Source organism: Equus quagga, chromosome 11 (genome assembly GCF_021613505.1).
Source record: "Equus quagga isolate Etosha38 chromosome 11, UCLA_HA_Equagga_1.0, whole genome shotgun sequence".
In the NCBI taxonomy this organism is placed as follows: Eukaryota; Metazoa; Chordata; class Mammalia; order Perissodactyla; family Equidae; genus Equus; species Equus quagga.
This window is the reverse complement of record NC_060277.1, coordinates 57,928,302-57,936,716: the sequence shown is the minus strand read 5'-3', so window position 1 is coordinate 57,936,716 and position 8,415 is coordinate 57,928,302. Positions and strand designations below refer to the sequence as shown.

The 8,415-nt window shown below is 41.9% G+C and overlaps 1 non-coding gene across 1 annotated transcript; it reads right to left on the bottom strand.

Annotated features, from left to right (window-relative positions):
* Positions 1-8,043: 8,043 nt before the first annotated feature.
* TRNAW-CCA (transfer RNA tryptophan (anticodon CCA)) lies at positions 8,044-8,115 on the bottom strand. Its single transcript has one exon. It is a non-coding gene; the product is annotated as a tRNA-Trp (tRNA).
* Positions 8,116-8,415: the final 300 nt, after the last annotated feature.

The window sequence follows — 8,415 nt, the reverse complement described above, 5'->3', positions numbered from 1 at the left end:
GGACCAGGTCCTGTGACTGCCCATCCGAGGCTCTGGAAGCCCCAGCAGGGTGCAGGGTCTTTTTGCTGAGCCTAAGTGGCCGCCCAGACAGTTTTGTCTGGAGACTTGACTGATTAGATTCCCATTTCCCACCCTGGTGCCCCAGGCCCCCTCAGCACTCTTTTATCTTTTGGGAGAAGAAACAGCTCCAGGATCAGATGTCTTTTGGGTGAGTGACCTCAATAAAATGCACCTGTGCCTAAATTGTCTAATAGTGTTGTCAGAATTGTGGGTTAGAGCGTCCACTGGGGAGATTTTTGCCAGGTTAAAGTCCCAAGGCTAGAACTGTGGGTTCGAGGGAGACAATATTAAAGGGTCACAGCCACTGGGGCTCTCAAAGTGTCGGGTTAGAGTCCTGGGTTCTGGAGTAGACTCCCAGAGTATTAGATTTCTGTGTCTGTTCATGTTTGTCTACGTTTGACTGTTTTATTTGTTAAAATTGGCTGTTTGGGGTTTCTCAGCGACCATAACAAACTCTCTTTAGAAATTACCTTGTTTATTGTGGCCACCTTGTGAAAAGCCCCTTAATATGGGGATAACTGTAAACAGCTGGTGAGATAAGCTGGGATAATATAAAATTACAGGGTCCACTTTGGGCTCCTTTTGAGCTTTTGAACCGAGAAACAAAGAAATCTTTAAAGAATCAAGGGCTCCACCTTTAGCATGATTGTTCAAAACCTAAAGCTTCCAGAAACTGTAAATGTTTACAAAGAACTGCAGAATCTTACCGAGCTTGTTTAATGTCCTGAGGGCTTGGCTTAATAATCTCCAGGTGAGAGGTACCAAAATACGGTTGGGCAAATGTGTCCTTGCACCCCATTTTGCAGTCAGAGATAGTTGCACAGGACTGTGGGTTGCACTCCCTTTTGTGGCTAAGGGTCCTACCAAACCACCATCAACCTCGGGGGAATTACATTGGCCATTCGAAGGAAGCCTTGCTTTGGCCTTCATTGTGAGGGTCTTGGTTTCCTGGATGCCCGATATTTTTGAGGTCTCGTTCTAGCTGCAGCATAAATATACTTTTGGTCTGCCATGTCTAAATTCTGAAACAATCGGAAATGCTAATTTGAACCCCTAAGCTGCATTCTCCCAAATTGGGCAACTTTTAGCTGTGATCCCATGAAACAGGAAAAGGTGATATTCTTTTACACCACATGGCCACAATATTATTTAGACTCTGGAGAAAATGGCCAGACAATGAATCATTCAGTGACTCTGAAATTTGGTTTGAGTACTCATTGGTTTATTGATCCCTTTCTCCCCAGAGATGGTCACTATTTTCCCTTGTCTCTATCTTTTGTGTCATTTGTCATAAAAAGGAAAAACCATAGGGCAAGATGCAGGCATCTCTATAAATCTCTTGTCTGTGCCAGTCCCACAGTAAACATTGCTGTGGGTTAATATACAACTGGGGTGAAAGTTGTTGCTAAGGGGCATCTTGGAAGCCAAAAAGGCATAATATTGGTGGGCACGAGTAGAGCAGTTAACAGCCGTTAGGGCACTTGCCACCTGAAGAAGACTCCTGTGATGGGGCAAGTTGGTCACAGAACACGGTAAAATGACACAGGTCCCCTGTCAGCTTCAAGAAAATTTCGATGCAACAAAGTGCTCTGTAAAACACACACAATCCCCAACCCCGCGGCACCACCCCCCTAAGTATTAGTTTGGCTCCAAGAGACTCAAGGCTTAGCTAAAGGTGTCAATGTGCATATAAGATAAGGTTTCTTCTTTTGTCTTGTTCTATGTCTTGAGAACGTGGCTTTGTGACCTCTTTAGTCTCCACCATCCAGAGGATGCACGTGCTAGCATGCATCTTGGTGGCCAAATAGACTGAGGTTCCGAGATGTACTCTCTTTGTCCGGCTGTATCAGCTCTCAGGGGAGTTTGTCAGAAGGGGTCTGAGTCCATCAGGGCCTTTGTTGTCTCAACCTTCATTGCTTGTTACTGCACTATCCCCTGTGCAAAAAGGCCTTTGCTTTCTTGGACTATTTTTGAGAGTGAACTTTCTGGATCTTGTGAGGGTTGCTTCTTTTGCTCTCTCTTTTGGGGACAATTCTTGTGTCCATGGTTAAGACATAAAAGGCTTATTGGTTTGAGTCACTACTATATCCCTACTCATCACTGACCAGACAATGGATCCTAAACTGGAAAAAGTTCTAAATTGTAAAAATTTTTGGAGAACTCTAGTAATGACTAGTCTTACAATCTTAATCAAAATTGAGGTCTCAGCTTCCCCTCATGGTTTTATGGATGCTAATGAAAGCTCTACCCCACACAGGGTAAATTGGTCTAGAGTTGAATTGTGCACTTGGAAAGAGGGCCTTTATTAAACGCCTTGTGTAAACTTTTTAAAGGTGTGATACATTGTCCTGAAGTTTTAGAACATAAAAGTCTTTTTTTTTTTTTTTGATGGAGATTAGCCCTGAGCTAGCTACTGCCAGTCCTCCTCTTTTTTGGTGAGGAAGCCTGGCTGTGAACTAACATTCGTGCCCATCTTCCTCTACTTTATATGTGGGACCCCTACCACAGCATGGCATGCCACGCAGTGCCATGTCCGCACCCGGGATCCGAACCGGCAAACCCTGGGCTGCTGAGAAGTGGAATGTGCAAATTTAACTGCTGCACCACCAGGCCAGCCCCAGAACATAAAAGTCTTCTGATTTACCTCTTGAGTTAAAAATCTCCCTGATACAAAGAAGCAATTGGAAAAATGTAGCTGAAAGTGTGGGTCAACCTCTTTTATCATTCAGACTGTAATCCAGTTCTTTGGGGAACTGGAAACAACCATCTTTGTCTTGTAAATCCCTGCAGGGCTGGAGGAGTGGTTCTAGAATGTGGTTCAAAGTTCACTTGTCCATCTGCCAATCCCAAAGCCTCCTCTGTTCCTCTCAGGATGCTCCTAGATATTGGGACATTAGAAACGGATAAAACAAATATGGCCCAGAAACTCCATCTTGGCTAAAGTCTCATGAAGTTTTGTAGGCAATCTAAATAATTGTTGGGAGCAAGAAAATTAATCAGATGTGACAAAGATAAAAGCATTGGGTGAGCTTTTTAACAATAATTATGTGTTATGGCATGTGTATTTAAGATATCCTCCAAAATCTCTTCGGTAACTTAAAACTCTGAAGTTTTGCTGAGTGAAATTAAATGATAAAAAATTCACTGAATATCTAGGTCATTTTCGAATAAGATAAAATACTGAAATATTATTGCTAAACATGTCTAAGTTTATCTACTTTTGGCTACTTATTACAGAGAAACTAAAAGATGTTTGGGTCTATTAGTAAACGTGTCTCATATTTTATTAAAAGATTGTACTATGAAGTAGGCTGTTTCTAAAAATCATAAAAAGTGTTTATAAATTTGCCAAGCCACAAAATGCTAATGTAAAAGACAGTTTAGAATGCTTACTTCTTAGTTTTTGCTAAAAATTAAGGTCTGTAAGGGTTAAGAATTTTAACTAATATATGTAATTAAAGCTACTAAAAATTAATAAGGGAAACATCTTTGTATTCAAGGAAAGTAAGATGTATGTTTTCAGTAAAGAAAGTATAGATAATGGAAATGTTTTTGTTTTATTAAGAAAGACAAATTTGTCCTAAAGTACTAGAAGGGAAGAAAGAAGGCTTGGGACAAACTCTGGCTGTAAAAGGAAAGTTACAGAAGGTTTGTGGAAGAGAAACTCTGAGGAAAGAATTTTGTGCACCGTCAAGTTGGCTAAGATTAAAATGAGTTTAATTAAGTGAATAAGTTTTAATATCAAAAGTAAGCTGGTGAAAAATTAGAATTTGGTTTTCTCTCTCTTAAAAGGGATAATTTTCTTGAACTTTTGGTCTGCTCTTGATAAAGAGATTAGAAAAGTTTTTCTTTACTTTTGAGGGAGTCTCACTTTGGTTAAATGGATAACCAAGCATTGTGTCACAGTGAGCATTGTTTCTATTTGACCAAGTATTTTAAAACCTTTTGATATTTTTGACAAGCTTCCACAAGAATTCAAATCCTAAATGCAGTCTTTCTTTTGACGCCCCCCCCAATTTTTTTTTCTTTGAGATTTTTCAGAGGGCCCCTGGCACTTCTCAAAGAAATATTTTCTGCCTTCCCATGTAGAGGAAGACACTAAAGTAATTAGGCATATTTGGTAGGTTAAATTATTGGGAAACATCATAAAATAAGTGAAGATAAACCTCCTTAGGTTACATTGCATGAGTGGATGTTATTAATATAAGTGTCTTTAAAAATTATGTAACATTCCTAAAATCATGATATGTCCTGGTTGTCAGCCATGATTCTAGTTATTATCTTGAAGTGTTGTATGTCGCAAATAGCCAAGTTTCTTGTGAATTGCTCTTTTTGAGTCTTTTGTCACTTGCAGATAGTTGTTGTTTTACTCTGTTTTTGCAGATCTCATCTTCAGAGAGATACATGGAAAGGACTCTGATCCTTGCTCTAGAATGTAGGTTTCTGATAAACTTTCCAATTATAAGACTGAGCTGGGTAAGAAATTACACAACTCTAACAGAGAAACTGGTGGCCTCATAAAACTGCTAACAGAAGATTAAGATCAAGAACCAATTATATAAGACTGAAAGAATTGATGAGGATGACTATAATTTTTATGACTTTTCATTGAGATAATGTTGATTTTTAATGTTTTGTTTTTTCCAGATTTAAGGAACCCTTTTTCTCTTATATAACTTATAGCAATTTAGTAAGTTATACCTTTGTAAGCAGAATTGAAACTTTTATGTTTTTCTCCCTACTTGATCCCTCCAGAATTTGGAAACTCTTGGTGGGTTAGCATTCTTATTTTATGGCAATATAGTTATCTGCATAAGTTCAGTAAGAACCTGGTCTCCTTATAGCAGGACACAACAGGAAACATTGATTATATTACCAAGGCTTTGAAGGGAATGTTGTATTTGAGACAGACATTCATAGACTCAGATATGACTAAACAGCTTTTGAGGAATAAAGATAAACTTCATGGAATAAAGCCACTTGGAAATATTGGCCTGGTACCTTGCTTATGGTTCCCATCAATCTTACCAGGTGAGTGAAGAAGGTCACTTCCCTGGCAGGTGCAAAGAGCCTCAGGCTATTTGGGAGAACCACAAGAGAGGAGAGGATTTCACCAAAATCTATACGTATTGCAGGCAGAGTCTGATGACAAGTCCTTGGCTTGGTTTTCCTGGCCTCAAGAGACCTTTAAAGTTCAATCTGTGATTCCTTATGAAAAGTTCCAGCAAAGCAGATTTAAAAGAGCCTATATGATCTATTGCTATTCTTGCTGTACTTATGTAAATAACTGGGCCAACTCTATTGAAACTGGACTTATTTTGCCAACCAATTAGTCCTAACCTGGCTATCTTTGGTAAAAATGAGGGTGGTTTTAGAGAGAAAAATTATGTTTCAATAGAAACTATAGTACACATTCAAGGATATTAGAGTCTAGTTGTGATAATTGTCTTTGAGGTTTTGTTTTCTATCTGTAAACTGGGATGGATCCTGAAATAACTGATTACAAGTGTCCAAACTAACATTTTCATTTTTTCCCATCATTTTCATTTGGAATCATTGAGAACCGAAACCACCCTTTTCCCTGAAGCCCTGCAAACTGAAGCGGGACAAGTTGATATAAACTTAAGAGAGATTCATGTCTGTTGCTGTGTAAGCCACTCAGAAAGACACCTGAACACCCAATGACATCACCATAAACTGAAAAAGATGCTTTGACCCTGACACCTAGAAATATTTTTGACTGGCTGCCCCCTGGACTCAGAAACTGGTTTATAATTTGCTCCAACCATTAACCTTGTTTTTCTTTTTGTGTCTTTAGAAATGCTTCTTATTAAGTACCTGGTTACTTTCTTACACCATATAGGCTTAACTTTGGGAGCCCACCTGCATCACCATCTTACTAAAAGACTGGTTCAATGAGATGGAAAAACCTACACCCCTTATTAGCAAGAAGAAGCCAGAGCAGTCATTGCCCTATATCCCTCAAGATTGAAGCATTAACAACAAAAAGGGGAAATTTGTAACTTTGGGCTCTCCAGGACCAGTTCAACAGACCCCATCCATTATCAACAGAGTGATTAAGAAATTATCTTTCAGAAAATTTGCAGAGTCACATAGCCAGAGCATGTGCAAAAGAAGAAATCTTGACCTGAAAGGACTGTGGAACCAAGGATTCTCCTCCCCTGGGAACCAAAGGACTGGGACATGGCCAGAACCTAAAAGTCAGACTCCTATCAGAAGTGAGGGATCCGTCATTCAGGAAGAGCCAGTGTTGAAATTCCTTCCCCACCTTACCAAAATGTTTAAAATCTTATCACAAAAGTTTAGAACCTCATCATAAATGTTTAGAACCTTACCATAAATGTTTAAAACTTTACCATTAATGTTTGAACCTTACCATAAGTGTTTAGAACTTTCCCATAAATGCTTAAAGCCCACCAATCAAAACCTGTCCCACCAGCATTTCTGTGAGCCAGGCTGTCCTCCCGAACCTCTTACACTTCGCCCCAAATCCTGAATTGGGGAGACAGATCTGAGGGCACACGCCTCCTGCCTCCCTGAAGATCCGTCTCACAAAATAAAGCTGATCTCTTTTCCCAAAAGCTGACACCATAATTAACTGGCTTGTTTATGGGCACCAGGTAGGAGAATTCCATTTTTGTGCGGTAACAATTTTTATTGTCTCTTGTTCTGTGGTCAATTTTTCAGTCCCCTCTTGTTTTTAAAAGATTGAGCATATCCATTAGGCATTCTGTTTCTGATAATGCCCAAATATGAAGTCTGTGGATCTGATTTTGCTGGTTCTTACTCATAAGGTCTTCTCTCTCAATTTATTTTCTTTTAAAACATATAATGAGCACATTTTGACTGGGATTTTATAGGTGGGAAAACTAGAAGGCCTGTGTTGAGGGCATATTTCTTTCACTGAGAATTTACCTTTACTTCTGCCAGCATGCTGTGGGGCCTACCAACCTGGGAGAGTATAAATTAATTTCCTGACGTGGAGGTTTTGGACTCTGCAAGTAGAGTGAATTCTCATCTGAAAGTCATGTTTCCTAATATTAGGTCCCACGAACCCTCTAACCAGATTTAGCAAATATTAACGTTTTGCTGATGTTCATTTAAAAAATAAACAGGTAAAGCTGTCTCTCTTCTTCCTCCTCATTTTCCAGAGGAAATCACTATCCTGGAGTTGGTGTATATAACTCCCATCCATAGTTTTAATATGGGTACCTATTAAGTATATATCCACTAGCATATATAGTATGTGTTTAAATTTTTTTGTTTTTAAAATTTTTATGAAGCTTGCTCTTTTTCTATACATTCCTCTGCTGGTGGACAGGCGGAGGTTTTTTGGTTTTGTTTTATTTTTAGCTATTAACAGACAATATTGACGTGAATATCCAGGCCTTATGGCTGTGGCTAATCCATAGAGCTTCTGAGACTGGGGAACAATCTAGATGGTGAGAGAATGACCACCAGAGGGAACATCTGGGGCAGAGAGAAAGGAGGAGACATATGCAAAAAGGCACCATTCCTTCTAGGAACGGACAGTCCACCTCCTGGACATGGGACTCCTCCAGAGACTAATTTAATCTTCAGGCGGGTGGTGTTCGGAGGGCCCAAGTGAGTTGGAGGAGGGGAGGGGGTGTGGGCGTGGCTTTGCGGAGACGCCCGGGCGGGGACGCGGAAGGAGGCGGGTGACCCGAAAATGGACGCAGGCGGGGTCTGTCCCGCTCCCTCGGGGTCACTCTGAGGCTCGACGTGGCGCCTCCTGTCGGTCTCCAGAAGGACCGTCTTCCTCTCGCAGTCGCATGTTTATGAATCCTATATTGTCGATGAAAGGAAAAAGAACAGAACATGTCGTGTTGGACCGAGCATCTTGTGTAAAGCCAAATTTCTCATTAACGGGTTCTTCTCGGCTCGTTACTCTCCTCTCTGGTTGGAGAAGGAGGAACGAAGATAAGAAAAAAAAGCCGGCTATGACCCCGACGTGACTTGAACACGCAACCTTCTGATCTGGAGTCAGACGCGCTACCATTGCGCCACGAGGTCCCGGAGACGGAAGGCCTCTGCGTCGCTAAAGGCCTCGCTGAGCGCGCGGCCCGCGGCTGGCAGACCCCGAGCGGGGCGCGCTCCTCGCCGGCGCTCGGCTGCCTCCGAAAGGGGCCGGCGCGGCCGCCCCGCCGCCGGGCTCGGGGAAACGGGCGCCTGGGGCTTCCGACCCCGAGTGCGGCGCCGCAGGGGACGCTCGGCGGCCCTCCGCGTCCGGGCGGCACGTGAGGGGCGGCCCGGGCCTGGCTGGCGGCGGTCGCGCCGAGAGGTGGCCGGGCCGCGCTGGCCCCGGGGCCTTCC